This window comes from Pezoporus flaviventris, unplaced genomic scaffold, assembly GCF_033815535.1.
Source record: "Pezoporus flaviventris isolate CSIRO_AGI_PZ_B2104156 unplaced genomic scaffold, CSIRO_AGI_Pfla_v1 ptg000045l, whole genome shotgun sequence".
NCBI lineage: Eukaryota > Metazoa > Chordata > Aves > Psittaciformes > Psittacidae > Pezoporus > Pezoporus flaviventris.
The window spans coordinates 15,551,572-15,579,100 of record NW_026892593.1 but is presented as its reverse complement, the minus strand read 5'-3'; the positions used below and the strand labels follow the sequence as shown (position 1 = coordinate 15,579,100).

The following is a 27,529-nucleotide window of genomic DNA, read 5'->3' as shown; positions in this document are numbered from 1 at the left end:
GAATATGTATTCTCTTAACTTACAGATTGTAAAGGCCTGCAGTTAATAGGTCTATGCCATTAAGCACTGACCATTTTGGAGAATTAAAACAATTGCTCATCTTGACTGTATCTACTGCATTGCTGTATTTGGTGTTGATATGGCGATGGTGTACAATACAACAGCACCAGTGGCCTGCATAGAAGGGAATTAGCCAGTAATGGGAGGAGAGGGGGTAGCTCTGTAAACACTGAATAGCTGAAGTGTCACTGTACTTGCTGCCCTTAAGTATAACAAGTAAGGATTTCTTTTTTTGTAGTCACTGGTGGTAACTGTTTTAACAGTTGACATGTTTACTTTCCATTACATTCAGTTTCCTTCTTCCTGCTTACCCTTTCCTCCTGGGGGGGTGCACAGGAATTTCCTGTGCCCTTACAGGAAAGGGACAGCATTCTTGGAGAGCAGGGTAACTGTTTTTCTTCAGCTCCTGTAGCTTATTGAAAAGACTGCTGTGTCACTTTATAAAGTTCTGGGGAACACATGCCATTCTCATCCATAGCAAAAGGCAAGAGAAATATCCATCTTAGTATGTTGGGAAACAAGTCTTGCAGACTACTGAGTTCATCCTACGTTCTCTGCAGCTAGAGACTAACCTGGCTCAGTCCTTTTGTGGGCATGGTAGCTATTAGTGGATTTAACTACCACAGAGGGATCTACAGAGTACATTTATGGATGTGTTCAGTCATTAAAGGTGCTTTGTAGTAGTCACAGCAAAGGGCTAGGCTTAGAATCTGTTGGGTTTATGTTATTTCCCTTTCTGGGGATCTTTCTGCCACCTCATCTATTATTTTGGATCCCTGTGGGGAATATCTCACTTGCTAACATCACATCAAGCTCCTGATGCTAACTAGTTTAATGCCACTGAATTAGCAGGAGGTAAAGCAGAAGGGAAAAGACCATTTTTTGTGCTTGCAGTTTTCTTATGACATGGGGAGAAGGTGAGTAGGTTTTTCTTGGCCATATAAACAAAGTTCAAATTACTCAGAAAAAAAATAACTACAGTTTTGTCCAATTTGGCTGTTTTCTGGTTTTGTTTTTCATTTTAGACTTGTTTCTCCAGTTTTAAATAAAAATCTGTATATACATTAAACTTAGTCCCTGTGAAACACATATCCATGAAAATCCCTATTTTTGGAACTCTGATCACAGAAATGAAAGTTTTTATACTTATGTGTAATTTAATTTGATCTTAAATTTGCTTAAGAAAATCATTCAATCCTACCTGAAGGGAAGAACACTTAGAAGTGAAGATTGGGAGTTTTGCTTTGGAATTAGAGGTTTCTTTTGCTTACGAGGAGGGACTTGGGTAAAGCTACAGGAGAGATGATCCCAGTGCCTACTGCAGTTCTTCAGGGAAGCATGTTTCTAACCACAAGTGGTCCCTGGAGAAATTCCAGTAGCTGATGATAATTAACATCTTCCACTCCAGTGGCTTCACATGCTCGCAGCTGTTGAGAAGGGGTGGCAGTGAGGCCGTGCGGGTGAGCTTCAAAGGGCTACCAGAAAAGCAGTTCTAAAAATACATTTGTAAAGCTATTGTTGGTGGCTGAACTGGGGACTTTCAACGTTTCCACAGGAGCCTATGTTACTTGCCTTAGCTTCATAGAGAATTACTGTTGAAGCAATCTGTTTTGAAACGTAAAAACTAGGTTTTCACCTTCTGCTACTGAGGCAAAATGCATTAAAAGGATAAAGGTCAAAAGGACACTGGCTCGAGTGCTGACTCCCCTCTGGGATTAGTTCAACATAAAAGGTGCACTTTCAGTACTGTGCAGGCAGCTTTAGTTGTGAAACTCCCCTGTACACTAATAGAAGCCACGTGGCTGAAACACCATATACCGAAAGTAATGATTTGTAAAAATAGCTTTTCATTACAGCTGAAAGTCAGAAAATGATGTGTTAATATAGTTCCATTAGCTGAGTGTTACTGCCAAAATGAGCAAGTAAGTGACAGCTCTTGGTTTCTCCTGCGCTTCTATCTGGTATTTTAATATTGTAAAATGTTACTTCTCTGGGATCCTCCTCTTCGTACTCTCCCCCATTAGGTTGGTTTTCAACAGCACAGAGCTTGAAAAGTAGAATTCAGCAGATCATTCAGAATACTACTATGTGTGTCACAGTCTGTTTTAACCTTGACAAATTGATTTAGCAGTGATCATACCTATGCACATATGTATGTTACTGGCTTCATAACAGGTATATGAAATACGTTCTAATGCTGACAGATCTTTAACAATGTAGTATCTTGTGTAATTCATATCCTTAATAAAACTCACTCTTCTGTGTGCATAAGCACACACTCTCTTCTTTCTTTTAATTTTAGTTAACTAAGCTTATATTTACTGAGGCCCTTTGAACAAAACTGTCAGGGGGATGTTAGAAAGCTTGACGAGGGTGTGTTCTCGCCAAACACTTATGGTTCTCTTTCAGTGATTTACTGACCTCTGTTGGTGAAATTAAAGTATATGTTCCCAAAATAATGATGCATAAATTGGGAAGAGGTATTTTAAAACAGTGCTGACTGCCATGTTTAGGCATGGAAGAGTATGGCTAATAGTTAGGTATCCCATAGTGTTTGAAAAGCTACAATTACAAAAGGAAACAAAACCAGAAAAAAAGATAAAAAGACACTGCAACTATGAAAACCGCTTTTCAATGAGAATGGGAGAGGGGAATATGAAATCAAAAGGTTGCCAACTCTGCAGCTGAAGTTACAGGGGTGACATGCCTAGTGATTCCCCCAGTCACTTATATGACTCTTGGCGTAAGCATTTATGACCATTAGGCCTCCCTCATTCTTGCGCTTATTTCAGTCACAATGAGAAGCACTTGTCTTCTGGCATACAGATGGGCAATAATTCTCAGTGGTGTAAGCAGACAACAGAACAGAACATTGTGGCCCTATCAGCTTATAATTAGTGGATTTTTACTACTAACAGCAGCTATGCTACTGTTGGTAGCAGAAGTCAAGATCATGGAATTTTAATTTTGTTGCAATACATGGTTTTTCTGATATTATACTGAAGTTTTCTCTGCTTGTAAATTTGCAATTGCTTAGTTTCACGGTTATCTGTGATTTAAAAATGTAATATGTTTTTGCCTAAGGGTTTCCTTCAGGTAGCTGATAAACCAGAGACATTACTCTGCTAATTGACTACGCAAATCATTATGCCAAAAAGCTGCTTATACGAGTCCACTAGTAGAGAATTAGTGAGATGCAGACTTAACTTGCACCCTTTCTCAAGGAAATTTTTGTAAAACCTTGAAGTAACAGTTAAGTCATAAGCAGCAAAGCATCTTGTAGATCAGTATGAGTATTAATGACTCAGCAGTCACTTTGACTCTCCAATCAGGAATAATGAAAGATTGCATAAAATTATACTGAAAACCAAAGGGTATTTTGCTCCATTCTTTGTAGAATTATAAAAAATAAATTTCATAGTTCTGTGAATCATTGTCTGTGTAATGGCTAATTAGAATAGCTTTTTGTATACATGGTCTACAGAAAAAAAAAACCTGCTGTTTTGTTGAAATAAAACAAGTTCTGCTTGCAACAAGAATTGGGCTGGTTTCAGGGTTGAAGTTTGTGTCTCCACTTCTCTACTTCCCTTGGTTTAGGACAGGAAAACATAAGCATGAAATATCAGTTTATTCCAGCTAAAATACAGAAATACGTTAACAAGCATATGCTATAAAAGTGGGAGCGGGGATCCCCCACGGGGGGTTATTTTTGCCAGGTTTCCAAACCTTACAGTGTCGTGAAAGAGACCAGTCTCCTTCAAGATCATCCTATGGGAATCCATTAATCAGGGGAAAATGCTCCTGTGTTCAGATTCCATGCAAGGGTTTTTTCCATGTAATAGCTAAAGTCTTGCAATATACAGATTTACATCAGCATAGAAAACCATAAAGAATCTCATCTTTCCAGAGGTAACTTACCTATTGTTCAAGGAGAGGTAAACAGATAACAAATTTAATCTGCAGGAAGGCAGGTGAAGTTGCAGTAAGGAAGAGATTTATATCTGTAAGGATAGATGAGCACCACAGTAAACTAACTGTGGAGTATATCAAATCATTTTTTGAAACAAGCATTTTTCATAAATCATCTGGAAATTACAGCTGTGGATTTCATCAGCCTAATGGTCATGAGTTAACAAAAAGAGATTTCCATCCACAGCATTCATTCTGCTTGTTGAACCAGTATAAAATTTATTGACAGTATCCCTTTTGCTAGTGGCAAGACACTTTTTAATGCAAATTTGGCCTAATCAATAGAAGTAGTGACAGACTTTGTCATGATGGTGAGGCTATGAGGCTACTGACCTTTGCTCACAGCCAGCATCACTAAACCGGTCCTCTCTCACACCATCCCTTCCTTTTGCTGGCGCACTGATATTCAGATCAATAAACTGATCTCCCTGATAACCACCCAGCATAAGTGATATGCACAACTGCTTGGGACTGCGGTTGGGGGGAAGGGAGATGTTACTGCTGAAGAAAGGGTATGTGTGATAACCTTCATTTTCTCTAATAACATCAAACAGACCCCTAGTTTCTACCTTATGGCTTCTGCAACAAGAATCTCCAATGAATGTTGACGAATCCTGCTGTTTTCAACCTTGTATGTGAAATATTTCAGGTGGGTTTTTTTCAAATCAAATTCTGAGCACTTGCTTGAAAGGTTCACAGCACCTCAGTTCCTGCTAAGATCACTTAGAATCTTATAAAGATCAGAACTTAATTCACAAATATTTTTACACATCCCAACAGTATGCCCTACTTTCTAACCAGCTTCACAGGTACATTTGCAAATAAGAAAATACATGAAACATATTAGAATAGCTAATAAATAATGACACTTTACAGCTGTGTATGCATTAAAAAAGTTGCAGTGAGAAAAATTAACACAAATGAGTTGAAAGCTCATAACTGCATTTATTATTTTATCTCAAGATCTTTATTTTCCAATTTCTCTGTCATTGTGAGTCTGTTTAGCAGGCATGAGCTCCACTGTTATCTCTAAGATATCTCTACCTATGCTATAATTTAATACATAAAAAGGAAAACGTCAGCAATTGATCTTGGAAATCTTTGTCAGTCCTAGTAAACCATGAATTTTGAGTGCATTTTGAAGATACCTCTTTACCCAGTCTAGTGCTTGTTGTGGTAATACACTCAAGTAGCTCTAATGGCTTCCCTGACAACTCCCAGTCAAAGAGCTCTTGGTGGCATAGGACTCAATTCTGCAATTCCTGCTCAGAGATTCCAATCATTTCAAGGGGAATGTTGTCTGTATGATGGCTATAGGATTATCTCTCAAGTTGTGACAAAAGAAGGGCTTCCCTGGAAGAAAATTAATGAGAAGGCCTCAAGTTGTACTGAAAACCCTCTACTGCAATGCTGAAAAGTGGTAGAGAGAAGAGAAAGGGAGCCTTTCTGCCTTTCCAGAGTCAGACCTGCGTTGCTCTGAAAGACAACAAAGGAGATACTTGGAAAGCAAGGGCAAGGTAACCAGAAAGAAAAGTAGAACATAAAAATTATCTCAAAGCCTGAGACGTGGGTGGTGTTTTTGTTAATACCACAAAGAGCAGTTACGCACTAGAAGTCTTTTTTTCCCATGTAACTGCCTGTTAGTGTGAGAGTGTTCCTTGCAATGTTGATGGTAATTGACACCTCTTTTCCTCTTCCCCTGCTGAACAGACTTTTTATGTCACAAACCAAGAGCGCCATCCGACTCCTGTGACAAGCTGGTACTGATACAGGTGACGAGGCAAGTACGTGTGAGTAGTCACACTTGCAGAACAGACATTAATACATGTTTGCATATTCTTTACTTAGTTATGTTTTTATTAATTAAAAATTATTAAAAAAACTGACATCCACAATGGCAAAAACTGCACTGGTGCCAATGTTATTTTTCATCCACATAGTTTTCACAGTGCTTTAGAAACTTCCTTGGTTGATTGCAAATGTACATATGATAGCAACCCTTTGCTCACATCTTCCTACCACCTTACAGAAAAGCTTTCTCAATTCTAAAGTAATACAATTGACAGGACTGAGCAATTAACTAAATTAAGAAAATTAATTTTATTTTCTAGAGCTCTAAAAAAGAATAAAGATGTTTATTATACTTACATTTATTATATAATTAGTTATTATATGTTGTATAATATAAAATACAAAATTAAAAGAGGATTCTAGGAAAGAAGTCTCTGCATTTTGTAATAATTCACATTTCTTAAGCCTTTGCTGTTTCAGCTCCCAATGAAACCTACCGGAGAAAAGTTTAAAAATGAACAGAAATTGCCCAATGAAGCTTCATCATGGAGGAATTCATCATTTAATTATATTTTCTTGCCTTTAGCTGTAGCCAGTGACCCCAAAATACCTGAAATTATTTGCTCTTACTTACTGATTTATTCTTTTTTTCGTTTGGTTACACTGGAAAACTTTGGATTTGTATAATGGAAATTTTGAATGACACAAGTTCATATATGTGACTATACAATTTACTAATATTTCAGACTACTGTAGTAAGTCTTATGCAATGAAAAATTAGTTCAGCTGAAGCTCACTGACGGCTAAACACCGTAAGTGGTGATGATCAAGGCAGTATTAGAAAGTCTTAAAGAACCCTGGAAAAACACAAGTTTATCAGAAGTGCACATGAAGTTCTCTCTCGGCTCTTGCAGATGGCCAATACAAAGTTAATGTGGCACTGAAGACAAACTGGAACAGAAGGCGCTTCCAATAGCATAGTGTCAAGACATTACATGGCTTGGTACTGGTTTTCTGCAGGGAAAAATCAGCTGCCTTGTTGCACAGAGGACGTGTTTGTTCTAGAGTACTGCACCTAAGCTGCTAAAATTCAAGTTAATTGATTGCCAATTGGCTTAGACCTGGAGAAAAACACAAACATTTCTGTTCAATTGTTCATGAAATATCTAGATTAACATTTACAAAGCTGTTAACTAGCTCAGGTTAATTGGCAATCAGTTCAGAGGAGAACATTGCCCAGAGTCACAGACTTCAGCTAAAGCATTGCCTGCTGAAGATTATTGCCAAATAAAGTTTACCAGGCAAATTTTCAAAGTAGCATCTCTTTGAGGACAATGCACAATAAAAAGTGATTTTTCTTCTCCTTTTTAATTAGTTTTATATGAAGCCTGTTTGGGGACACTTATTGGTTGTACCAATTTACCTAGAATGGCCTCAGCAACTTAGGTAAACCTGCATCTGGGTGGGGAGCTGAGTGCCAACTGCAGCAAGCAGCATCTCAGAGCAGCGTGACTGCACTCCCTGCTTGTCTACTTACATTTTTCACATTAAGTCACTGGTGGATGCTTCTCCTCATGCATATTTCCATGCAGATTTGCCCTTAGAAGGCAAATAGTGGCCTAGTAGTGGCCACTGTAAATAAATAAATGTCATTTAAAGATCATAAACTGAAGAAAAGTCACAATGGAATCTTGTTCTGCATACAGCTGCTCACTGCTTACTTAAAACTATGGAGTAGTTGCTTAAGATTCTCCGTACACACATTTTTTAGTCTAACCAACTTCAAAACTGTCTGGGGTATGTTGTACAAATTTTGACCACAAGCTGCCCTGCACATGCCACTGTAATCTATACAGTTGATTACCTTCCAGTTTCTCAAGGATATTGACTGGCATGAAACTTCATTTTTTTAATTTCCAGTAATTAATTCCCTGTAGAGAGTGACTGAAGACACTAAACAAAAGCATTTTATCAGAAATTATTAGAGTTGGTTTGTCCGCCATCTGTTAATCACCATTCATTTTTGTACAAGGAGTGAAAATTTTATTAAACCTTATACTTAATTAAAACATATTGTTTCCGTAGCAGATTGGAAGTACTGTCATCTGTTTGGACTTGTATCCTAAGATTTGTTAAGAATTCTTTTCCTGCAGCATGTAGGCATGTAGAATTTCATTCTGTTGGGATCTGAATGGAGGTACAAAGGGTGAGGGTTATAGCACAGTCAAATATTCTTTTACTGAAGGCTTTCCAAAAACCCACCATAATGCAGACTGACAACACAGTGAAGGAATACTAATGAAATTGAATGGTCTTAAAAATGAGAAAGTGAAGAATAGTGAGAGGAAAAATATTGCTTTACAGATTTGGGGATTCATTGTGTTAATTAGGTCTTGTGAATGATATGGGTGCTAGAATTTTGTACAACCATTTCTGCTTAAATCTTTATTACAATACTCACAGAAAATGTGATTTTGTGTATATTTGCTGTTGCTAGAGAAGTGACTACAGCAGCTTGTTCAAAGCTAATGAAACCAGATTGTTTTGGTGTAACATTCATCTGAAGAGTCAGAAGGAAAAATGCAGGAAAATGACAATGACTGATTACTTTTTATTGTTATAGTGAGGTGCAAAGACTTGCAAAACACTGCCTGTTTTCAATGGCTCCTCACATATATTAGCGTTCGGCTGCATCATAAGTATGTAGGAACATGTAAGAGGTGTGTATCTCATTACTTTTATCGGTGCAGAATGTCATCTGGGCCCCAGGTTCTTGCCAGAGTGTAATAGATATTGCTGTATACATCAAGAAGACCGAGCTGCAGTCAACCATTTGGCCAAAGCTGAGATTAAGAGTTAGCTTGTTAGACCTATCAGTGATAAGGGAATCATAGAATCATAGATTCATAGAATGGTTTGGGTTGGATGGGAGCTTAAAGATCATCTAGTTCCAGCCCTGTGTGTTGTAGGATCTCACTGTTATGTAGCTTGCCAGGTTTTGCTCTGTCTCTGCCTGTTCCTTGGCCCAGGATTCTCCTTTGGCTACATGGATTTCTTGACTCTTCACATTCTTTGCCGTTTTTACGCCACACACTTTAGTTTGGTGTATCTCTTGGCTTTCTTGGTTTCTGCCTCTTTCCTCCAGCACTGACACCAAAGATTTGCTAACAGCTTTCACATCCCAGGTGTATTGTTGTTGTGATGACATTAAAGTGATCGCACCATGAAGGTATGGTCAGATGCAGCTGTAACAAGGGCAGTAAGTCACTGAGAAACAGATGCAGATATGGGTAAAAAGGTGTTAATGTTTTATATTATTACTATTTATCATTACCAACCATTGATTAAGTGAGCAGTATGAGCGATCCAAAGCAAAAAGCACAGCTTTGCTATTAAGTGCTTGCAGTCCAGGAAGACAAACAGCAGACAAAGTGTAAGGGGGAAGGGGAATATATTTTTTTAAACAAATACCATCTATTTCCACTGGCCCTCTGCCTAGCCATTATTAACTTGCATTAGTTCGTAGGCATCCAAGTTGAATCTTCCTGCTGTTACTGGAAAATTTTTCTTGGCTCAGTTGTGAAAATAATTTCCTTTCAAACTCAACACTATGTTGTTACAACATCCACTCTAATAATCTAATGGTCAAATGTGATGATTGTCTTTTGGATCACCTCACAGGGACATCATTGTTTTGTGACTGTGACCTTACATCTGGGAACAGCCTTGCCTACAGCTTCCCAAATCTCCTTTACAAAGCCATGTGACAGACATATGTAAGGCTCGGAGCCAGTCACACTTGTTTAAAAACTCCTTGACACAGTCACAGCACTTGTGACTCCCTGTGCTGCTGTGACATATGACCCTTATGCCACAAATATTCTTCTGCATTATGCAAGGGTGTCGCTACAGAAGCAGGATTATGTGAGGTCATGGCTAGAGTCTGATCCTGCTTCATCCCCAGATGTACAAGCAGAAAACAGTTGAGTGGATTAATATGTAAGTGGCTTTTAGAGGCAACTGCCCCCTTGTTCTGACATTGCTAGGTGAACAGATGCTAGATGTTGCTAGGTGTTGCTGGATGGCCCCAATCTGTTCAATAACCATCTACATCAGCTTATAACATAGAATAACCTTGGACAAGAGCAGCCAATGAAACCAGCCCACCTCTGCCATATACACAGGCACCTTATTTTTACATGTTTACATATTACACATGTTGCACACTACTCTATTTTTATCCCTTGACAGCTATGAGAATGTCATAGTTGGTAGCTGATCTCATCTCCCCTTCATCAACCAAAAATTAATCTAGTCAGAGCAATCATATCACTTCTAACAGGAACCTGTACAAGCCACAGCTGGTCTGCTAAAACGGAAGACATTACAAAACACAGTGATAAAAGCAGATAAGTATAGAAAAGTACATCTAGAAAAGCATAAGGTAGGCTTTTGTTTCAAGATACATAACAGACTGCCCTGGCAAAATGGAGTTGCTGGAGATCTCTCACTGCCTAACTTAATGTTTCTAGCTTCATTATGTTAGTGTCATGTAGTAAAATCTCTAGTCTACCACACATATAGGTGCCTATAAACCTTACATGTTCCTGTTGGAACTAAGAGACAGTTATTCATGCAAATGTTCTCTGTAAACTACTGCTTTTCAAGCAGATGAATTCTGTGTTCTTTCCCTTATATCTGCACTTCTTAAAATCAAGTCATGCCACAACTTCAGGTTCCCCCTCCAACTCCTTACCCATTGTTATTATCCCTGTTAACACTATGTTTTCACTGCCAGCAGTTGGGCTGCCAAGCTGGAGAGAAAGAGAGGATATCATCTTAGGTCTCACTTATTTTTGACTTCAGAAATTAATTCTGTCATCAAGGCAAGTGTTAGCGTATTGAAAGCAAACTTGGCTTTCAGAAAAATCAGTGAGCTGCAGGCAGGTAGTTACATCCTGTTAGCTTGGAATCAATTAAGTCCAAGAAATGTGGGAATGACTATTTTTTGTATAGAGCACAAGCACATCAGAGCAAGAATCTTCCCAGATCTGCCTTGGAGTATTTCCAGAGGAGCTGGGAAGGACTATGAAATGAACTGTTAGAAAAATACCAAGTGACTAAATGCAGAAGCAATGGAAAGGGTATAGATCTGTCTTAACTGCGTTAGCTTCAGGAGCTGTTGGGGCTGCAGGGAGGCCTGAGAATCATCTCAAACCTTTGTGCCCTGTGGCAATTAGAAAGAAAGATTATATATCTGTCTCACATTGTTCTAAGGAAAGGAAAGACTGACCTACAGCAGAAAAAGCTCAGAAGGTGAGTGAGAATCATATGATCTCATTCTGCAGGTGACTAAGTAGTGAACACTGGGTGAGGAACACTGAGGGGTGACAATGTACAAAGATGATGTCTTGGAAAAGTCCTTTCATGGCAGGTTTAGGGATCAATATTGCAAAGGTTTTAAGCACATAATGTCACTATCTAAAGTTCTGTCTAGACCTGGAGACCGAGGACAGTTTGCCCTAGATTAGACAGGTTTCAGGGAGATTAGATAAAGTCTCTCATTTCTTATGTTTGGTTTTTGGTGAGGTTTTTTTTTTTTATGTGGTTGGTTGGTTCGCTGTTTTGGTGGTGGTTTTGTTTGTTTGTTTTTAGGGTTTGGGTTTGTTTTTTTTTCCCGTGTGATATTAATTTAATAGGATTTATTAGCATATCATTAATTCAGTGAACTCCTGTTGAGGTGCAGATGTGAAGACACATGGAAAAGAAGTGCTTGTTCCTAACACCACCACTACTAAAGCTGTGATTTTTCCTCAAAAGAATTCACTACCTGTTAAACCCTTAAAGCCAAAGATTAGTGAAAGGTATCTTTATCCTCAGTGCTCAGTGGCAGATGATTTTGTTAACACAGATTTCATTTCCATCGTTGCATCCTGAGCCTTTCCAGGCCTCTAAGATAAACAAGGCTCCAACAGATGTAAATGAAAGGGAGGAGGTTTCAGTAACTCCCTCTTCCTTCCAGCCCTGTGAAGAGTCATACCAATTTTAAGGCAATCAAAGTCCTTATGTCTACTGCTGCAGAGAATCTAGCCAGTCTGTAAGAAATCAGTGCTTAAAGAGAGCCTCTCCAGTAGATGTTAAGTACACCAATCTTCTCAGCGGCAGTTTCTCATGAATGAAAATACCTCTTGCAGATGAGTACAGAGAGAAAACAACGCAGCTCTGAGAGGTGTGAACGGCTCCATTCACCTTGGTGGGTCCTCATCCTCCTTGCCTGGGGCCAGGGGTTTACAGTCTGTGATCTCATCAGGCCGGTTGTTGTCAGCTAGCACAGTGAGGCCTGGAGGTTATTTACATCATATACCTATGTCACACATCATTATCACTGAAACAGAGAGAAGGACTCAGGCAAGTTTAGTGCACCAGAGCCTCCAGTCCCTCCTGCACCCCCGAGAACACCCAAGGGGCAGTTGAAAGGGCAGTCCTTCCTTTCCCTCCTCCCATCCTTCCCCCCCCAGCCCCTTCTTCGCCTCTGCGAGAGAGTCAGGAACCACTGAACCCTCTTGAGCTCACACAGGGAGAAGGGACAGCACTTCAGAGGCCTCCAGCGGCAAAAGGGATCTGCCAGATCCTTTTTCCAATAAGAGAAAATGGTTCCAGGAGAAGTTTCATTCCAGATTTTTGGGGAAGTACCCAGAGAGTCCAAAAGACCGTTGGAGGGACAGGGACCTTTATCGCCCTTGTTTTCACGAGGGAGGACAGATATCCCTGTCCCTTCCCTCTTTAATTCCTAGTATGCATTTGTTCTTGAAGTTATGTGCCAGTTTTCCCTTTTCTATGACATCTTTCCCTTGTTCTGTCTCATCCCTTTCTCTCCTGAACTCTTCTTCCTGCATGGGGAAATCTGAGACAAGTCTACTCTAATAACCTTTCTCAGCCTGTTGTCCCCTACTGCCTGCCCCCAGCAAATACATCCACATCTAGTTCCTTTTTTATTTTTTCAAAATAGTCTGAGTACTATTTGAGCTGTTTTTTGACTGTGTCGAAGCAGTTGGCAAGCAGTTATGGTGCTTGCAAAGAAGCCTCATACTAGCAGTGGAGGGACTGATTTCAACAATATACTCTCACAATTTCTCCACATTGCCATTACATGAGTGGTCTCAGTCAGTGGCAATTTTAGAATCATAGAATCATAGAATAGTTAGGGTTGGAAAGGACCTTGAGATCATCTAGTTCCAACCCCCTGTCCATGGGCAGGGACACCTCACACTAAACCATGTCACCCAAGGCTCTGTCCAACCTGGCCTTGAACACTGCCAGGGATGGAGCATTCACAACTTTCTTGGGCAACCCATTCCAGTGCCTCACCACCCTTACAGTAAAGAACTTCTTCCTTATAACCAATCTAAACTTCCCCTGTTTAAGTTTTAAGTCGTTACCCCTTGTCCTATCACTACAGTCCCTAATGAAGAGTCCGTCCCCAGCATCCCTATAGGCCCCCTTCAGATACTGGAAGGCTGCTATGAGGTCTCCACACAGCCTTCTATTCTCCAGGCTGAACAGCCCCAACTTTCTCAGCCTAATTTTATAGCCTATATTCCTACCTAAGTGTTATAAAAGCAAGAAAGTCACATTTTCCCCAGCGGCTCAATGCATATATCTTATTGCCACTCAATTTAAGACCCCATAGTTACATTAATGGTTCTATACTGGTTAGTTTCCATATTTCTATTATAAAAGCATTCAAAACTTGAGGGTTTGTCTTGCTCAATTATATGTATAACGTGTTGGCCTATTTTTCTTCCTCATTTCAAAAGCCACATGCCACATTAGTAGCTAAAATACATTGGAAAAGCAATGGCCTCTGGCTGTGTGAAGTTCTGGTGTCCCCAACATAGGAAGGACATGGAGCTGTTGGGATAAGTTCAGAGGGGGCTATTAGGATGATCAGGGGACTGGAGCACCTCCCGTATGAAAATAGGCTGAAAAAGCTGGGGCTGTTCAGCCTGGAGAACAGAAGGCTGCATGGGGACCTCATGGCAGCCTTCTGGTGTCTAAAGGAAGCCTATAAGGATGCTGGGGAGGGACTCTTCGTTAGGGACTGTAGTGACAGGACAAGGGGTAACAGGTTAAAACTTAAACAGGGGAATTTTAGATTGGATATAAGGAGGAAATTCTTTACTGTAAGGGTGGTGAGGCACTGGAATGGGTTGCCAAGGGAAGTGGTAAATGCTCCATCCCTGGCACCATTCAGTGTCAACCTGGCGTACCGTAAGGTGCCATGGGCAGGAGGGTTTGAAGTAAATGATCTTAAGGTCCTTTCCAACCAATACCATTCTATGATTCTATGATTTTTCCTATTACTGTAACACTTGTTATTTTAGCTACCTTCACTTAAAGTAGTTAAAGCTATCATAGAGACCTGGAGAGGAAAGATGTAATCTCTTTCTGATTTCCAGTCAATAGAAATATTCTCTGTATTATTAAAAACTTAGGGATATATTCCTCCAGGCCTTCAATCTGCATTTGCAGTAGATCTCTGAATGTCAAGGTCACACATGTATTTTAGACTTTTTAACTGTTAGCCAAATAGCTGCAGAGGAATTGGATCTTTAGATAGTAAAAGCCAGGATAAATGACCAATGATTACATGCTACTAAATGTTAAAAAAAGAAAAAGGAAGAAAATAAATCCCTGCATATCGGTTCAGTATTCAGAGAAATTTCATTAAAAAAAAAAAAATTCAATTAGTTCCCTGCACATGTCACATGGAACACATCAGTTTCACTGCTTCAAGTACAATTAGGCTGAGAGACCGCAGAGCGTTAAGAAAGGAAGCCAGGTCAGGGCTCCTGAGCGCAGCAACATTGCCACACTCAGCTCTGCAGGGAGGTGACTCCCATCTCCCCTCAAGAGCTTTGTCTAGACAGTGACAGTTCGTTAAGCGCCCGGCGGTAAATGAAACTTCAATAGCTGAGTCTAGTCATGTTTTTGATCTGTAAGACAATTAAAAATATATGAATTCCCAGCATCTTAGGTGTGTGAGGGTTTTGTTGTTTTTTTGTTTTTTTTTTTTTTTCTCCTAAGAGAAGTGTCACAATAAAAATAATTAATAATGTATTCTGCTGTTATTATCTCTATACAGAATTGCTTTTCTTGGTGTTAATTTAGATTTTTTTTTTCCAAGACAAGATGCACTTTGACTAATGCAGAATTCTGCCCTAGAGCAAACTGAGATTTTTACCAGAAACAACAAATAATGTTTTTAAAGGTAAATTAAATCACACACCATTCTTGTTGTGCAAAAGTCTTTATTTAAAACAGACCCTGTTCATTTCAGCAGTGAGTACAAGGTATAATTACGTCGAAATACACAATTTTTATTTGTGTAAGAGCAGAATTACTACAGAGAGACAGAAGCCGAATCCAAATGAAACTTTTTTTAAGAAAAATTGACATTTTCAAAAAAAAAAAACAACCCTAGGTTAGCCATTTAACCTACTTATTACTTACACTTCCAACGTTAAGTCTTGGCAAACCGAGATCACCTTTTATATGTATAAGGCAAATGTTTAAGAGGAATACAGATGATCTTCCTAAGACAACATCTTAAAAGGCATGCGTTTTCTCATCCCCACATATTTCCTCACCTGTCCCTATAAATTTGTGATGTAAACACCACTGGCCAGAGGTAACAGACCAGATAGTCTGACCTGTAGTAAAGATTTTACTTGAGCCCAGCTTGATTACCCTGCACTATAGCTAGAGTATTCTGTATAAAGTTAAACCATAAAACACATGCATTTTTATTATCAATGGTTCCTTCACAAGGCACATTAAAATGGCCCAAGAAAGCTTTTGTTTCATTTTCCTTGATGAAGGTCATTGTCAAAGTTATTGGAAAGGCAAAATTGAGATGTTCCATGAAGCTACAAGTGGCCCACAAGTGGAAAAGAAAAACCACACAGGAGACAAACATCTTTGAGAATAAATAGCAACATTATGATGGCATCAGGCAGGACTAAAGACAATGTTTTGTTTGCTTTGCCACATGTCTGCATTAAGGCAAGAATTTATTAGCATCTATTAGCACATATTTTGCTGGATGCTTATCTTAGCAATGGCTAAGATAAGAGTAACTGAAAGGAAAGAGTTTAAAATAAAAAAAAAAGCCAAATGCTGTTAAAGGTTGTTTGCAAGAGATTGTTGAAAATAAACTTGTCTTTGCCTCTTATTTAATATGTGCAAAAAGTGCATCAGAGGATTTTGGAGGTTTTTACACCTATTTTAGCAGGTTCAGAATAAACAAAAGAATTTAACATAAGTAACAAAAAAGAAAATTAAAACCCAGCATAAAATTGCAATACACTACAATATGTATGATATATCTACATGTTTTCATCAAAAGACAAAGTGAAAAATGGTTTAACTATTTCATTCCACATTTGGTTTTAAACAGACTCCAAGGCAAAGATCATTTCTTCCTTTCAATTCCTGGGTATAAACATCATTCTTGGGTAAAGCTGCCAAATACCACGTACTCACAAGGTTGTGATGACTAATGGTCTACAGTACTCCAGCCTTCAAAGTGACTGCCACAGCAAACGATCACATTTCATGCACCAATTTCTTTGACATATGCTCTAGGAAAACAAGCATTTCATATTCCTAATGTCTTGAAGCTCAGTGAGTAGAGAAATCATACTGCTTTGAAATGTGTCTCCAAGGTAATATAGAGGTAACTTTGAGTAATTAAGTTAGGAAAAATACTGTAATTTTTCTTTCTATTTCCCCACATCATCATCACGATTTGTTGTGTGATCTTTCCAAACCTGATGATACATAAAGGCTGGACATCTTTGACTGTGTTTAACTGAACCACCTTGATCTTCCTTTTTCCCAAAGCACAATTTTTGATGGAAGACTTAGGTTATTGTCTTCTGTAAGGAGAAACTGATGGTACACTGATTCTCAAAGTATTATTATAAATACCTACTCTTTCAGAATGAGCTACATGTGAGAGTCTCAGCAGTTGTGGTGCTCACTATGCTCTTAATGCACTTTCAGTCTTGAATGAAGTACTGTCAACTCAGGGAGCTCTGTGATGCAAAAAACTCTCCTGCTCCCTCCCTGCTATTTCTACGTGAAGGGAGAAGACAGCTACTTTTCTGCCATCTAAATAGCTTTGTTGGTTAGCTACAAGGAAAAAACAGTTGAAATTAAAAATGTAGGAGATGATGTGCACTAATTAACGTTACTCTTATAGCTCAATCATGTAGCCAGTATTTGTGCTTATAGTACTAAAAATTTTCTGTGACTGACATCAAGCTTACCTTTCTTCACAAACAGAAAAGCTCACCTGCTTAACTGACAGTCAGGTATAGAAATAAAATGTTCACTTAGATTTTTGTATGGTTTTGCTCCTGCATCCAAAATATCATATGCAAACTTGTTTGTATTAGAATTTCATACCCAGACTTAATAACTGTAATAATAATTCAGTCAGACATAAAGATGAGAGTGTACCAAAATGTATGTGCAAGTGCTAACATATGGAAAGTTTTTGTCAACAAAAGAACCGAAGTTACAGACCTGATACAGTCAGTAGATAGAACAGAAAAAATGCCCAAATAACAACATTAGAGAATTGCAGAATTATGTTACTTTTGCTTCTTGTTTCATTTGCATGGACACCTATGATTAAAAAAAAAAAAAGTCAGAAATTTCTAAAAATGCTTGGTTTAGGTTATTTAATTTATAACTGCAATAAAATATACCTTATGAGAGGATTGTCATTATATCTAAAAACAGAACTTGGTCTATTACTCATATTTAGTTTCAGTCCAAGCCACTAATGCTCCCTTTTTTCAGATGTCAAGTAACAATGCCCACAGCTTAATATTAGTTTACCTGCCTTTTAATTATATATAGCAACATAAGATTTAATTGCATCTCTTACTCTAAAATATGATCAATATGTCTAAATGTAGTCTGATACTTGGTTCACAAGCATGACTCTTTTACCAAATAAAATCATCTGAAAAATGTCACTGTTCTTGTCACAGACCATGCAGCCACCATAAGTTTGGCTTCTTGATCCCTTGTAATAGCAAGATGAAATCAGAATGACTGTTGTTCCTGGTATATTTGCTTCTGTCTACTTTGCACTGTATCATTTAGTCTAATTATAACTTTTGTGCCTAATTTTTGTATTCCTTCTTATCAGTATTCTCAGGAGGCTTGCATGCTATTCTGCTGAATAGTTAGGGTTTTTCTAGGAACTAGAGAAGAATGCTACTATTCCGTTTATCCTACAGCTATTCCTGTGTATGGGTGCTGAGTGTTTGACTCATGAGCAAACAATGTCTAAGACGCTACTACCTTTCTTAGGAATGTCAAGTTCCTGAACAATCTGAGCTCCCCAGTCACTACTGATGTCATCTACCTGGACTTGTGTAAAGCGTTCGACACTGTCCCACACAACATCCTTGTCTCTAAATTGGAGCGACATCAATTTGATGGATGGACCACTCGGTGGATAAAGAACTGGCTGGATGGCCGCACACAGAGTTGTGGTCAATGGCTCAATGTCCAGCTGGAGACCAGTAATGAGTGGTGTCTCTCAGGGATCGGTGTTGGGACCGGTCTTGTTTAACATCGTCATCGCTGACATGGACAGTGGGATTGAGTGTGCCCTCAGCAAGTTTGCCAATGACACCAAGCTGTGTGGCTTGGTTGATACACTGGAGGGAAGGAATGCCATCCAGAGGGACCTTGACACACTTGTGAGGTGGGCTGATGCCAACCTCATGAAGTTTAACCATGCCAAGTGCAAGGTTCTATACCTGGGTCAGAGCAATCCCAGGCACAGCTACAGGTTGGGCAGAGAAGAGATTCAGAGCAGCCCTGTGGAGAAGGACTTGGGGGTGTTGGTTGATGAGAAAATGAACATGAGCTGGCGGTGTGCACTTGCAGCCCGGAACGCCAACCGTATCCTGGGCTGCATCAAAAGGAGCATGACCAGCAGGTCAAAGGAGGTGATCCTGCCCCTCTACTCTGCTCTTGTGAGACCTCACCTGGAGTATTGTGTGCAGTTCTGGCATCTTCAACATAAAAAGGACATGGAACTGTTGGAACAAGTCCAGAGGAGGGCCACGAGGATGATCAGGGGACTGGAGCACCTCCCGTATGAAGACAGGCTGAGGAAGTTGGGGCTGTTCAGCCTGGAGGAGAGAAGGCTGCATGGAGACCTCATAGCAGCCTTCCAGTATCTGAAGGGGGCCTATAGGGATGCTGGGGAGGGACTCTTCATTAGAGACTGTAATGACAGGACAAGGGGTAACAGGTTAAAACTTAAACAGGGGAAGTTTAGATTGGATATAAGAAGGAAATTCTTTCCTGTTAGGGTGGTAAGGCACTGGAATAGGTTGCCCAGGGAGGTTGTGAATGCTCCATCCCTGGTGGTGTTCAAGACCAGGTTGGACGAAGCCTTGGGTGATATGATTTAGCGTAAGGTGTCCTTGCCCATGGCAGGGTGGTTGGAACTAGATCATCTTAAGGTCCTTTCCAACCCTAACGATTCTGTGATTCTATTTGGCCTTCAAGCCATTTTTGTGACCATTTTTATGATCGCAGTGTAACAAAAATTGTGTATGCAAAGCTAGGAACATGCCATGATTAAGAATATGGAACATGACAAATCTACTGTGTTCTGAACCAGAACATTTTTTTCAGGTGGAAATAAACCTGTGTTGAATGAATGTGTGTAACCTTACCTAGAAACTGCATTTTTTAAGGGAAATGATGAAGTAAACATATGTAAAATACGTGTAAAACACATTGTGACCATTCTAGCATTAGACTGGTGAGGAATTTAATATTATTATCCATAGGACACTGACTTCCAGGTCTCCTACTTCACATACAAACAGGAGGCACATTGTGGTACCCTCTACTTTTGCCATATGAAAGCAATTCAGACCTATTAACATCCAAAATTCTATTTCACATCTTCATTGAGATCAGGGTCAGCTCAGCCTTCTAAGTGCTGAAGTTTGGTTTTCCACTGATGTGAAAGGTTTGCCCACTTCTGCTAGGTCTGGGCAAATTAATAGGCTAGAAGAAAAGAAGTGAGTGTTGCTTTTTAATGGCTGTGTGATTTCACTTGCTTACAATGTGACTACTCAAAGATTCAGTCTGTTGATTTCATTACCTGACCTCATTTGTTATTAACTCATTTCTGTTCCTCTTTGGTCCAGGTCTGAAGCTTCTATGAGCCATCCAGCTTCTTGGCCACTTATGTCCATCCATATTGTTTTATCTAATGTAATAGCTTCTTTCAGAAGATTCAGTAAACAACTTTTGTTAGAAACCTGATTATCACTGGGCCAAAATCCAAAGCCCCAGTCTCACACACATCCTCCTCTTCTGGCACTTCTGTATAAACAAACTGCTATCCAAAAGCTGATGAACTTTAGGTGTAGATTTCAAGAACACTGACTTTGGGAGGTGTTCTTAATGTATGTCTTTTTAGGCTTTCAGCAAGCACAAATCTCTTTCTCAGGAGTACCACACTTTGAGCTGGATCCATGTGTACATTTCTTTGGCAAAGGATATATGCTCTGGACTGTGTTTAGCCAGACAAAACAGAGAACATACATGTGAGATTTCTCCATCTGAGATTTAAGCTAGCCTTTCACAGTGTCCCTTATGACCTTGCTATCCAAATGAGGCTTGCTGGTTTGGTATCATCTTTTTGACACATGATACTTGTACACAGCAGCAATGGGCTCTTGCAGACACTAACAAGAACCATATGATAAGGCTCGTACTTTAGCGTGTATTTTTGATAAGTGACACAGAAGTTGTTTGTTAGATTGCCACCAGCCAGATACACATTCCATCACCACACTGCAGCTGTTCAGCTGGTAGATGGATAACTTCTCTCAGTTGACTTCAGGAGCCTTAAAGGAATGCACAGTTTACCAGATCCTGATAAGAATAGCAAGCTATTTATCTGCATAGGAAAAAGCTAGAAATGCATGTACTTCCCTTTCTGCATCCACAGAGGAGCTGTAGAAAGTTAGAGAGTCGTATTATTTGACCTGGTGATCTACAGCTGAGGGAGGTTAAGTGGCCCTGGTAGTATGCAAGGCATGCAAAATTGCAGAGAAAAATCTTTTCTTACTGATATATTACTTCAACAAGTCTCTAGGCACTATATGGACATATGCATGCTCTGGAAAGCCCTGATATAACTGGATAGTCCTGTAAGTGCTAAGCCATCCTATTTGTACAAAGTCAGCAATGCATTGTGTGATCTGTGGGTGTGAAAAACTCTTTATGTCACTAAATTCTCAAAAAGCAGATCTAGCTGTAGTTCTTCCAGATTCAAATAGACTGGCTGCTAACAGTCCTATTTTCTATGGTCAATGGCTGATAGTGAATTGCTGCTTGCTTTGTTTGATATGGAGAGAACTCAGTGTTAGCTTCATGATGGTCACCTACTTAATTTTTTGACCCACTGATGAATATAACTAATCTGACATATAATCTTTTTACTATAGTTCAGCAAGATCCCTCTTGTTTCAGACCAAGAACTCATGAGGAATGATAACTTCATCATCAAGGCTTGTTTAATAACTTAATAATCATCTTCCTTTGGGAGATGATGAAAAAATTGTATCAGGCCAGCATTTATACCTTTGTTCATAATGAGCAGCCAGAGACCATGCAAGCAGATCAAGGTGATTCATTGTCATGGTTTAAATCCAGTCAGGCAACTTGTTCACTCACTACCAGTGAGTGGTGCTGGGCTGACAACAATAGAGGCCCCCCCCCCGGCTCTCCCCTTCCCCTCTCCCGGAGGAATGGGGAGGAGGATCGAAAGGGTGCAACTCCTACGGGTTGAGACAAGAACAGTCCAGCAACCAATGTACAACACAAATCACCACCGCTACTACCAACTACAACAATGATAAGGGAAAATAACAAGGGAAGAGAATACGATACCACCGGCCAAGAAATGAGTCCCACCCAGAAGCCCGTGTCCTTCCGGGTAACTTCCAGTTACCCCTGGGCATGACGTGCTGTGGTATGGAATACCTCTTTGGCTAGTTTGGGTCAGATGTCCTGTCTCTGCTTCCTCCTGGCTTCCCCTCCTCCCTGGCAGAACATGAGGCTCACAAAGTCCTTGGCCAAACCAAAACATCCTTGTTATCAGCTGTTCCCAGGCCGAAAGTCAAAACACAGCACTGCACCAGCTACCAAGAAGGAGAAACATGACTGCTACTGCTGAACCCAGGACATTCATATAGCTTCAGTATCTACTATTTGATCTGCTACTGACATCTGGACTCAAGTTTCCTGGATTTTCCTTTTGTCCATCTCGCAATCAGAATAACCTACTCCAAATCACTCTCATACCATAATGAAAAAAGTTACTGAGCAGTGATCAGCCCTTAAAACTCAGAAGCACGTATTCCATGATACATCTGGGGACAGCAGGCTATGCTGCACATTGCATAAAACAGCATAAAAGGTACGCAAGGCTTATTTCTAAAGACAGAAATTAATACCTGGAAGAACACATGTCAGTATCTTGGATATCATAAATAAATGTAAATCAAATGTTTGGGGTTGTTTTGTTTTGTTTTGCCCAGTGAGCATAGAAGGAAGCAAGCATATTTCCTTATTGAGGCAGCAGAGTATTTTTTTCCAATATTTTCTATATTTATTACTCTTTTGATCTAATCTCTGACTGAACTACCATGAAAGACCATGACAAGCGTCTTCAATTACTACTGAGCTTCAATCCAAGCCAAAACCAGTGATGTGTAACGCTTCATTCCTTGTGGTCTTGAATGTCCAGTAGAGATTTAAATTCAGGGCAGCAGGCTGTAATGCTGAAGCAAAAGAAACAGAGTTTAGTTGGGCTCTGGTCCCACTTACTTTTGAAAAGCTCTGTATGTTCTTTACAGAAAAAAAATCATACTCTCTTTAAGAAAGAGTGAAGAACAGTTTTCAAGCCCAAGCTCCTTGGTGCCACTGCAGAATTAGACTTTTATATTTTGTGTCTGTAGTTCCCAGTCCTACAGTTGAGCAGGAAATGAAGCAGCTCTGACACTTATATAGTACTCATCAAAAGCACAGGAAACCTGTGTAACCACATGCTCAGAGTACAAATGAGAATGAACAGAAAATTAGATTCAGCTCCAGAATTTAATCAAGGAATTCATAGTAGTATATCAATATATTCATTATGATTTCTTCATGAAATAATGTCATAAACATAATGCAAGTATTCAGAATATAATGCAAGAAATGCACTATCCAAGTTGTAAACTTTTTGAGAAAGGTGACAAAAAGTGAGTGACCAAGTTTCTGAGTGGTGTCTCCAAAAGATGCACAATTTATGATAAGCACTTTCCAAGTCAGCACTTAGTCTTCCTTAAGCCTACTTCACCCAAAGTGTATCCATGGAGTGATGTACAAAGCCACAAGGTTTTAGCTATATTAGACTTCCAGATAGATAGGAGCAACTAGTGAGGTGGTACCTGTTCTCATGTTGAAAAAAAAATACAATACAGGAGTGTTGAACAACACATAGCTGCAGTAAAGCTAGTGCACTCTGCCATATGACATGGTTTTGCTTTCACTTCAATGAGCCATCATTTATAGGGCTGCTTTATAAATTGTAGACATATCCCGAGTCTAATTCACCTGTCCTGTAAGTCAAGATGTTTTCATACATTTCTTTTACATTGCTGAAATATTAACATTCTTCCATGTTAATGTGAATTCATAAGGCATATTTCTGTCCTGTGAACTCAGACAGCAGTAAAGGGGACTATCCTGTCTTGCTGGTGTCGAAATGGACATTTAGCTTTCTGGAGACAATGAAATGTGTTTTGTTGGCACCCAAAGCATCAGCAGCTTTTCTGTATCCTGTGAGTACTGAGTCAGGAAAATGTCACTTCAGCTGTGTTTACATCTTTTCATGCTCATTTAAAAAAATATTCAAGGGATCAAGCTTCCTAAGATGACATTATAAAAAAAAAAGCAGATAAATTTAAGCTAAAATGTTTGCTGAAACATATTTATTATTTCTTTTCATTTCTACTCCTTGATTTTTGATGCTTGATTAAACAGATCAATCCATCAGGAAAGAGACATTAACATGTGAGTTGTGTAAATAGCCAATGGCATAGAAATTGGGAAAAAGGAATATTGATATTCACAACAGAATGATGATGAATTCGTTTTGAATAATTTTAAAATTATTAAAAAGAATAAAATTAAAGTTTCTCAATCTGCTTATGACTATTCTGAAAAGGAAAAAAAAAAGAATTTTTCGCTTCGAGGTTTTATTATGTGTTCTACTTCAGGTACAGGTCAAAAGATTGCTTTCCAGTTGACATCCCTGTCTCACTGAACACAGCATCTGCTTCTGAGATTTACCCAGGTGTGGCAGATGAAAATCAGCTGTGTTAGGATCACTCAAAGGGTGTATAGAAGGAGACACACTGCCTATTTAGACTGAGATACACATAAACTGTGTTCCTATAAAGAAACCAGTTTTGTTAAAAAAGAGCTTTCATTACACCAATGCTAATCTTCAAGTGGAAAAAAAATGTATTTAACAGAGTAGTTTTCAGTTTAATTAAAACTTACAGCCACTTTATGTGTAGAATTGTTTAATATTATGAATTTAAACTAGCAAAAACACTGTAGTTTGTGTAGGTTTTACATTTTATGCTCGTAAAACCTAAGCCACAGTCAAATGATACCTGATCCAGCACAAAGCTTGTTAGTACAACAATAATCTGTCAACACTTTAAAACAAATTCAAACAGCCAGGTGGAATTTATTCCATATCAGCATTCTGTATCATTTGGCTAACATGGTTTTTGGCAGTACAAGTCCTGAAATTGTATTTTCTGTTTTCACAGTATCACAGTATCACAGTATGTTAGAGATTGGAAGGAACCTCAAAAGATCATCTAGTCCAATCCCCCTGCCGGAGCAGGAACACCTAGATAAAGTTTTCAAATTATAGCTTCTCTATTTTACATTGGTTTAGCTGTAGCATTTAGGTGCATGTCTCAAGTAACTGTTACTTGATTTTTGTGTACAGATAATATAAAAAATGGTTTTCCATCCTTTCTGGAAGAAGCTTTTATTCCAAGAAATATTCTGAATATAAATGTTAGTATGCTTAATCTCTGCATCAAGAAAATAGGATGAAGCAAATCAAAGTACATGCAGCTAATGGCAAGAAGTTAGAAATATCTGGGCAGGAAACTGGTAGTGTACTCAAGGCAAAATGAAAGCTGACTGCTAGGAAGTGTTTTTCTTTTCCCCTGGATGACAAGAATAAACCTTGTCTATGACTGAAAATTCATCAGTGGAAATTGCCCGTTTTCTGTTAGCTGAGTAGAATTTCTGCTTGGATTGTCAAGCAACAGAAAGGCAAAAACACCTGAGAGACTGATATCCAGAAGATGTTTGGATAAATGTAGAGGGCAGTTTGTTTGGTTTTTGCATTTGTTTTTTTGTTGTTGTTCTTTTTTTTTTTCCCTGGGGAAAACTCCTAACAATAACAACAAAAACTTCAAAACAGTTTGTAAATTAAATATAATTCAAAACATTTGTTACAAAAGGAACCATGGATACTCAGTGTGCATTGGAAAAAGACCTTGAATTCTGTTAACCTTGTTTATTTGTCAAACTGCCATCAAAGTGATGTCTTATGAGTGATATTTACTATCTTTCAGAATACAGCTATCATGTTACAAATGCGATGGAATTGTAATATATTTCCTTTTCCCTGGGCAACCTTTCCTGTTTTACAGTATTGAATACCATACTTCTGTTGTAAGCAGTGCATGCAGCTGGTCTTCTTCAATTTAATTAAGAAAAAGAAAAAACAAACCTGTAACTACAAGATAATATGGAAAGACCTCCCCAGACATAGTGAGGGTCCTAATATGTGTTTAAATGTAAATGTACTAAAACTAGACAGAGATCTCCTGATAGATCTCTAAGGTCACTGAAATTTCAGTGGTGAATGTACTATTTGAAAACAGCAAGTAATGCACTAAGGCAGAGCTGTGTTTCCTGCTGTGGTCCTTCTTCATCTACCCTTGTCTGACATACACCACACAAGGCAAGCAAATACTTTAGACCCTGAAATTTTGCAAGTTCCATCCTAGCTTTAAAGTGATTCTGTTTTACAGAAAGTTTGAAATAAATATTTTTATTATGTGAAGATGAAAAATAACCCAAATCTCACTGTATTAACATTTACACCTGTAAAACGCATTCAGAATATGACTTTGCCTATTTTATAATCCAAGGTTTATATTCTGTGGCATATGCAGTCAATGCAGTCTATTTCCATGGAATAGATGTGCACATGCATGTGCAGATGTGTGTAAGAGGATGTGCGCTATGATTCTGAAAAGGAGCAGGATCAATTTCCTTAAAACATAAAACTTCAAGCAAACAAATAAACAACACATGCTAACCTGTTAATAATAGTTCAGAAGATGTGACTGTGAAAGGCAGCTGTCTGCCACCCTTTGTCTTTTGGGATGGCTATTCTTACAGAGATATAACAGACTGTTATATAGGGTTATTTAAGAGAACTCAAGCAAGAATTTATGGCTTTAGTCTCTGCAGTGTTTTCTGCACAGGCATTCACTTAATCTGTTCAACAGACTGCTAAGATTTCCGGCACTGGAAGCAATGGTCTCTTTGCTCCCTATTGCTTGTGGCTCTGGAAGTGACTGCCAAGGAAGGATTATCCTGTAAAGCTAAGGGTGATGGTGGCATTACCACTACCCTGATGGGAAGGAAGGGTGGACTAGCACCTTGAAAACTCCTGATTATTCCAAGCTCCTTTGCTCCATCTTGTTTCCGCATGATCCTACCCATTTTCAAGGTCATGCCAACTCCTTTGAATTTAGTTCCTTCTTCAGTGTTAATAGCTATCTCACCCCTAAGTTTTGCCCTCCTCTTCCTCCTGCCCCTGTTTTTTTGAGCAGGCTTTCTGCCACTCAGTGTCCACAGCTTGGGATCCTGCCAACGCCACTGAGACAGCAAGTCTGGAAATAGCCTATAGAGCCCCACTTTGCTAGACTGGAAACTTATATAAAATAGGCTGGAAAGATTTATACAATGATATTGGCAACTGATTAACAGAAAAACACACCCAGAAGCCAAAATGAATTTTGAGTACTGTGGAAGAATGCCAGATTGACAGCTCCACTAACCACAGCTAGCCACAGGACAGAGACCAACTCCACCAGCTTCTGCCACCCCTGTATGAGAAAATCCGATGACTGTGATGAACAACATTCAGTTTCTATAGCTGTGATTTTTTTTTGTTGTTGTTGTTGTTGTTGTAAGACCTGAAGGTTAAACTGTAAGGAAATAATCTCATGAGCAGTGTATATGCCTGTTTCGGGTAAACTTCTTTTCCTTTTCCAAAGTTCGTGGCAAAAGTTTGGATCACATAAGTATTTACAGTAGATCAGACTCATGCCACCACTCAGATGTTTCTATAATTGCCCATTTTCACTTGTCTATGACTCATAAATAATCAGTACCTATTCTCAACACAGAACAGAAGAGAGACTTGGGGTTCCAGGCTGGAGCAAGATGAGTGGTGTCAACTGCATGTAAGGTAGGCATGCGAAAATGCCAG

General features: G+C 39.1%; 1 long non-coding RNA gene across 1 annotated transcript; it reads left to right on the top strand.

Annotated features, from left to right (window-relative positions):
• The first annotated feature begins 1,220 nt into the window (after positions 1-1,220).
• Positions 1,221-27,529, top strand: LOC133276581 (uncharacterized). Its single transcript, XR_009745922.1, has 3 exons — positions 1,221-2,148; positions 5,740-5,801; positions 27,447-27,529. It is a non-coding gene; the product is annotated as an uncharacterized LOC133276581 (long non-coding RNA).